Raw genomic sequence first — 7,433 nt, 5'->3', positions numbered from 1 at the left:
TGGTAAGGTAGAGGGCCAGCAAAAAAGAGGAAGACCCTCAACAAGATGAAGTGACACAGTGGCTGCAACAATGGGATCAAGCATGATAACTATTGTGAGGATGGCGCAGGACCGGGCAGTGTTTTGTTCTGTTGTGCATAGGGTCCCTATGAGTTGGAACCAACTCAACGGCACCTAACAACAACATCTCATATAGAACACAAGTATTTTCTTCTAATAGGATGAAACTGGGTTGGGGTTAGAATAAGGGAAGAAGATAAACTTTCTCAAGGATTAATTTTTCAATGAGACTAAAGAGTGATCATGAAGTTCTTTGAGGTTTCAAAAAATATGATTTTTTGGTAAAGATACATGAGGAGTGTGGAAAGACTGAAACATCTCAGAAGTTGTAGAGTGATTCTTAATTCAGCATGTAATAGCAGCTCTGGTGATTTGGTCATTTTGTCCTCCTTGCACAAGAGGGTACCTGTAGCTCTCTGCTGTTGTTGTTAGATGCCTCATAGTGACCTTATAAATAGCAGAATGAAACACTGCCTGGTCCTGACCCATCCTCACAATCATTGCTATGACTGAGCCCATTGTAGCAGTCACTGTGCCACTCCATTTCACTGAGGATCTTCTTCTTTTTAACTAACCCTCTACTACACCTAGCATGATGTCCTTCTGCAGGGACTGGTCCCTCCTGATAACATGTCCAAAGTACATGAGACTAAGTCTCGCCATCCTCACTTCTAAGGAGCATTCTGGCTGTACTTTTTCCAAGGCAAGCTCTCTACTACTGTGCTTTTGGCCTTCTCTATCTGGATCTTGGAATCGCTGGGCGGGACAAACAGTTAATACTCTCAGCTCTTAACTGAAAGGTTAGAGGTTTGAGTTTACCCAGACGCTACTCAGAAGAAAGTCCTGGTGATCTGCTTCTGAAAAATCAGCCATTGAAAACCCTATGGAGCACAGTTCAACTCCATCATGAGTCAAGGTTGACTCAATGGCAACTGTTTTATGTGGCTCTTAATTCATATCCCCTATAATGAAGGACTTTTAGAGGAAAAAAAACAAAGAGCAAAGAGAAGCAAATAACTTTTTTGATGAAACAACTATTCCAATAAGATTTTCCATTATGTTTATCCATTCTGAAGGAGTGAAGATGGTGAAGAAAGTTTGATAGGAAACAATACATTTAACATAAAATTGTGTGAAGAAAAAAATAAAGACATTGTCAATACCAAAGTTTGAAGAGACTAACTAGGTGGCCATGAACACATCACTGAAGACCTAGCAAGAGAAAAACTGAGAAGAAAATGGGTAGACTAATTATGAGCAACATCTGAAGGAAACGGATAGTCAGATGTCATTAATTTTAATAAACACTCAGTATCTTCAGCCCATATAAAAGAAACCTGAGTGTTTTCTTGGTAATAGAAATCTAGCAAATTAAAAAATGTTTGTCCTCCCTATTTCAATAGCTTTACTGTAGTTATGAGAAAAATAATTATTACATCGTTTTGTACGTGGTCACTGGAGATACTTTTCTTAAGAAGGCATTTCAATGCTGACCTCTACAAAATGCCTCCAGTGTAGATTTTTCTTTTCTTTTTTTTTTTAATGAGAAAAGCCACGCCGTTGTACATGCAGAAACCACTTTCTAATGTTCTTTAACCTTATGCTATTTGGACTTGCCTCTCCAAAGAGATATATTTCAGTAAGTGGCCCATTAACATTACATAGAGGAAGAGCATCATTTTTTTTCCATTACCACTGAACCCCTTGCTAGACATCCCTGGAGTTTGTACTGATATAACAGCCACTTGCTAAAATGAAGCTCTTGAGTAAACGGCAACTCCAAATCAGTGCGAGTTCCAACCCTCAATCACCCAACCCAATGTCAAGCTCTCAGCAGACATTGTTTACACAGTGGTAATCAACAGGATAAATCCAGAATATCCTAGAATAAATTATGATAAATTTCCTGCTTGAGAATGATAATGTAATGGATCAGGCAGTGACTATTTCCTAATGAGAGAGTGAATGGATGAAAACACTCCTCAGTAATTATGATAGAACTTTTTGCAGTTAGTAAAATTGAAATTAGATTGTTTTCAGCCAGTTTTTACATATTTCTTTTTTTTTTTAAAAAAAAAACCAGAGTTCCTGTTTTAAAAGTTAAGACTAAGCATGGTCTTTGGTGGGTCAAAGAATAAACTGTTTACAGCAAGAGAGTAGCAGGGTCTCCTTGGAAGGAGGATGTGTTTCTGATGTTCTTCCTCCCAACATGTGACCTACTGATCTCCAAAAAGAATCCTTAAGACTGTGCCAGATATGCAATTCTTAAACATCTTTCTTCTCTATAGTTAGGGTGCCTGGCTAACATCCCCTTGAATGCATCAAAGCAATCCTTTGTATCCTCCTTCTTGGAATTTTATTTCCACATGTGAGAGCGAGTAGTCTGTGTGGAATTCATGGTTCACCTGTGCCTTCAACATCCTCACCAGCAGCCTGTAGAGAACCAGAGAGCAGGCTGACAGATAGATCCGGTTAGTTTCCATTCCCATCCATTTCTGACTCTTCAAGTTCCATCACTTCAGCTTAACAATTTCATTTCTCACTGTGATGGCTTGATCCACGGGATCATAGATCACATTTCCCAAAATTTACATTTTCTTCAGCTGAATTTCTTTTCCTTTTTTTGAAAAATTAAGGTCAGTTTTTGGTACCCTCCATCCTGGCTGTTGGAAGGAAAATTGGAAGGGGTAAAGTCAGTATTAATTAAACGTATCTACTATGATAACAGGAGCCCTGGTGGCGCTGTGGTTAAAAGCTCAGCTGCTAACCAAAAGGTCAGCAGTTTGAATCCACCAGCTGCTCCTTGGAAATCCTATGGGGCAGTTCTACTCTGTCCTATTGGGTCCCCATACATTTATCCACTTTGGAAATGACTGTCCTTGCTGTTTCCTCCAGGAGCTACATGAAGTACAGGTGCTTCACTTTGTGATTGGGGCAGCAGTTGAACATAGTGATTCAATGATTTGACCCTGAGCTCAGGTAGAACTGGATCTTAATCACAACACCACCACTTACAAGATGTGTGACCTTGGTTGAGTTATTTAACGTCTCTAACCCATATCTATAAAATCAATTTAATAACATTGAGCTTGAACAGATGCTTGAAGTGTAAATGAAATAATAAATCTAAAGAATTTGGTGGTCAGTGAGTTCTCCATAAATATTAAACACAATTGCTATTTTTCTGTTTTTAATCCATGATCACTACATTCCTCTAAGTTTTTCATGATCTTTTCAATTTTTTCCAATAATTTTGAGCTGGTTATAAGAAAAGGTTGGCATGTACAAGAGGTCAAAGTTCCAACACTGAGGTTTCTAATGCTAAAGCATTTTGTAAACCATTAAGCCCTATATAAATATTCTTATCATTACAGTTCTGAAAATATATGTTGTTCTTACCAAATGGAAATGGTGACAGTCCACCTGGCAAGGCACATGGTGCACTGTGGCACCAACGTAGGTAACAGGAGAACTGGTAATGTCAGAGTCCCATTGCCGGTGAGTCAACTCAACTCATAGCGATGCTACAGCACAGAGTAGAACTGCCCCATAGGGTTTCCAAGGTTGTAATCTTTATGGAGGCAGACTGCCACATCTTTCTCCCACGGAGTGGCTAGTGGGTTCGAACCACCAACCTTTCAGTTAGCAGCCAAGCACTTTCAATGTCAGAATTAAAAAAAAAAAAAAAAATTGCCGTCGAGTTGATTCCGACTTATAGCGACCCTACAGGACAGAGTAGAACTGCCCCATAAGGTTTCCAAGGAGTGGCTGGTGGATTCGAACTGTCAACCTTTTGGTTAGCAGCTGAGCTCTTAACCACGGCGCCACCAGGGCTCCAATGTCAGAATAGAGGTGGTAAAATGACCCCAGAAGAAAGATGAACTTAGGACAATGTATCAGGCTGGCTCCTCTGGTGGCAAACGACACAAACTGAACTCACACCAACTCCGCGTTGTTCTGATGCACCAGGACTTGGTCTCTCTTGGAGTCGGTGGCGGACTGAACTCCACCAGAACCACATAGATTGAGAGTAGGCGAGCTATGATTTCCCAAGGAAAATTGGGGCGCTCTTACTATAAAAAGGAGTCCTTGGGAGGCACAAATGATTAAGCACTAGGCTACCAAGCAAAGATTAGAGGTCTGAGTCTACCCAGAGGCGCCTCAGAAGAAAGGCCTGGTGATCTACTCCTGAAAAAAATCCACCATTGAAAACCCTATGGAGCACAGATCTACTCCGACACATGAGTCAGAGTTAAATCGATGGCAACTGGTTTGGATTTTGGTTTTAATGAAAAAAGGAGGCATGGAAGCTCCACCAAGGGTTCCACCAAAGGACCCTCCCATTTCTTAGAGGGGCCTCCGTGTCCACAGTAGTGATCTTCAATAGCAAAACACAATCCTCTCGTCTCCACGGTTAGAAAAAGTCTTCTGTATCCTGTGTAATTGTGTGGTCTTGCATTCAGGTCTGACAAGCCCACTTGTCACACTAATGATGTTTCATTTATTTAAAAATTAATAATGATGAAAAATTTTCAGGGGCTATAAAAAAAATCACTGCTCAGCAACTAAATCACCACATTAGGAAAATTAGCACGTTAAGAGCAGCTCATGAAGCGAGTCAGGACTACATTTCACATTTATATGAAAAGATGCAAATTCCAACTGATGAAAAAAATCTTATTGCCAAAACTGAAATTTCTTTCTTCCATATAATATAAAGTATGCTCTAACTTGTGGAGTTTAAAAATTTGATAAATACAAAATATTTTATGTAGCGCTTCAGTCACAATAGAAACTTGATAAATATTTGTTGACTATTGTCTAGTCACCGATATTTACCAAGTATCATTATTTCATCAGCTCTTAGGAAAATTATCGTATATGTATAAATTGCACTCACCACTTAGCTTGCTTTCCCCTATATACCACAAATATATATGGAATGATATGCCTTATATAATTTAATTTCAACTCCATAATCACGTTGAATTTCCACATACAATAACAGCAAACCACAACCCGTGCCGCTGAGTGGATTCCGACTCACAGTGACCCTATAAGACAGAGAAGAACTGTCCCATAGGGTTTCCAAAGAGCGCCTGGTATATTTGAACTGCTGACTTTTTGGCTGGCAGCCATAGCTCTTAACCATTACGCCACCAGGGTTAGTTTTTTAAGAAAACATCAAAAGGTCAATTCCCAAACAGATCCTCATCTGAGAGCTACTCTTCTGGATAGCTGTTTTGAGACGGTATTGGGAAGTAAGACAAGGCCTCCACTGAAGTGTAAGAGCAGTGATGTCTCTGTCTACGAAGGTCATGTTTTGGGAGGCTCGGGCCAGGCCTACTACAGTGGTTATGAATATATTTTTTTTTTTTTATTGTACTTCAGGTGAAGGTTTACAGAACAAATAGTTTCTCATGAAACAGTAGTACACCTATTGTTTTATGACCTTGGTTAACATGGTTATGAATATTTTGAGGATCAAAAATCCTTTTGAGTATCGAATGAAAGTTAAAAATCCTTTCTTAGAGATATTCCCATGCATACACCTTCACAAATATTTGCTTAGGATTAGTAGATTATGTCCGCGTACCTACTTTTTCCTCAATTTAATTAAAAAAAACTGTTTATATTAGTGAATCCTAACATATCAAAAACGCTAGAGATAAATGAAAGGCAATTCATCAATTTGCCAGAGAATGTACTACTTAGGAGTCTGTATTATTTAATAAAGAAACTATTACATTATAAGCAAGGTTTTCTTCTCCAACTAGAAATAGCAACAGAAGCATAAGCTACTCATTTTTTTAGGATGATTATTAGATCAGAATAAGAGACCTAAGTCTTTAAAATCATTTTGTCCAACTTTCTCTCTTTACAATTGAAAAGACGAAACGTCAAAAAGGATAAAAGACTTGCCCAAGTATACAATCTACTTAGTAACACTCAGAGGTAATGTGTACCAAAATTCTACCCTTTGGACATCTCATTTGAGGAAGTCTTTCCTCAGCCACAACCCAGCTTCCAAGTTGTAACATATTCCACTCACTCCAGTGAATTTTGTTTTTTATGTTGAGGTGTCATCCATACTGAAGGCTGTAGTGTTTGATCTTCATCAGTAAATGCTTCAAGTCCTCTTCACTTTCATCAAGCAAGGTTGTGTCATCTGTATATCGCAGGTTGTTAATGAGTCTTCCTCCAATCATGATACCGACATCTTCTTCATAGAGTTCAACTTCTAGGATTATTTGCTCAGCACACAGACTGAGTAAGTATGGTGAAAGGATACAACACTGACACACACCTTTCCTGATTTTAAACCACCCAGTAGCCTCTTGTTCTGTTTGAATGACTGCCTCTTGGTCTATGTATAGGTTCTTCAAGAGCACAATTAAGTGTTCTGGAATTCCTATTCTTAGAAATGTTATCCACAGTTTGTTATGATTCACAGTCAGATGCCTTTGCATAGTCCATAAAACACAGGTAAACATCTTTCTGGTATTCTCTGCTTTCAGCCAGGATCCGTCTGACATCAGCAATGATATCTCTCATTCCATGTCCTCTTCTGAGCTTGGCTTCAATTTCTGGCAGTTCCCTGTTAATGTACTGCTACAACCGTTTTTGAATTCTCTTCAGCAAAATTTTACTTGTGTGAGATATTAATGATATTGTTCGATAATTTCTGTATTCTGTTGGGTCACCTTTCTTTGGAATGGGCACAAATGTGGATCTCTTCCAGTAGGTTGGCCAGGTAGCTGCATTCCAAATTTCTTGGCATAGACGAGTGAGCACTTCCAGCGTTGCATCCATTTATTGAAACATTTCAGTTGGTATTCTCTCAATTCCTGGAGGCTTGTTTTTTTTGCCAATGCCTTCAATGCAGCTTGGACTTCTTCCTTCAATACCATAAGTTCTTGATCATGTACTACCTCCTGATATGGTTGAACATCGACCAATTCTTTTTAGTACAGTGACTGTATATTTCTTCCACCTTCTCTTGATGCTTCCTGCGTCATTCAATATTTTGCCCACAGAATCCTCAAATATCCTCACAACTGGACCAATAAGAAACATCATGATAAACAGAGAAAAGATTGACGTTGTCAAGGATTTCATTTTAGTTGGATCCACAATCCATTCCCAGAGAAGCAGCAGTCAAGAAATCAAACTATGTATTGCATTGGGCAAATCTGCTGCAAAAGACCTATTTAAAGTGTTAAAAAGCAAAGATGTCACTTCGAGGAGTAAGGTGTGCCTGACCCAAGCCATGCTGTTTTCAATCACCTCATATACATGTGAAAGCTGGACAATAAAGGAGGAAGACCAAAGAAGGAAGAAGAATTGATGCTTTTGAACTGTGGTGTTCGGGA

Source organism: Trichechus manatus, unplaced genomic scaffold (genome assembly GCF_000243295.1).
Source record: "Trichechus manatus latirostris isolate Lorelei unplaced genomic scaffold, TriManLat1.0 scaffold00225, whole genome shotgun sequence".
NCBI classification, from domain to species: domain Eukaryota; kingdom Metazoa; phylum Chordata; class Mammalia; order Sirenia; family Trichechidae; genus Trichechus; species Trichechus manatus.
The sequence above is the reverse complement of the archived record's forward strand: the minus strand, read 5'-3'. Positions refer to the sequence as shown.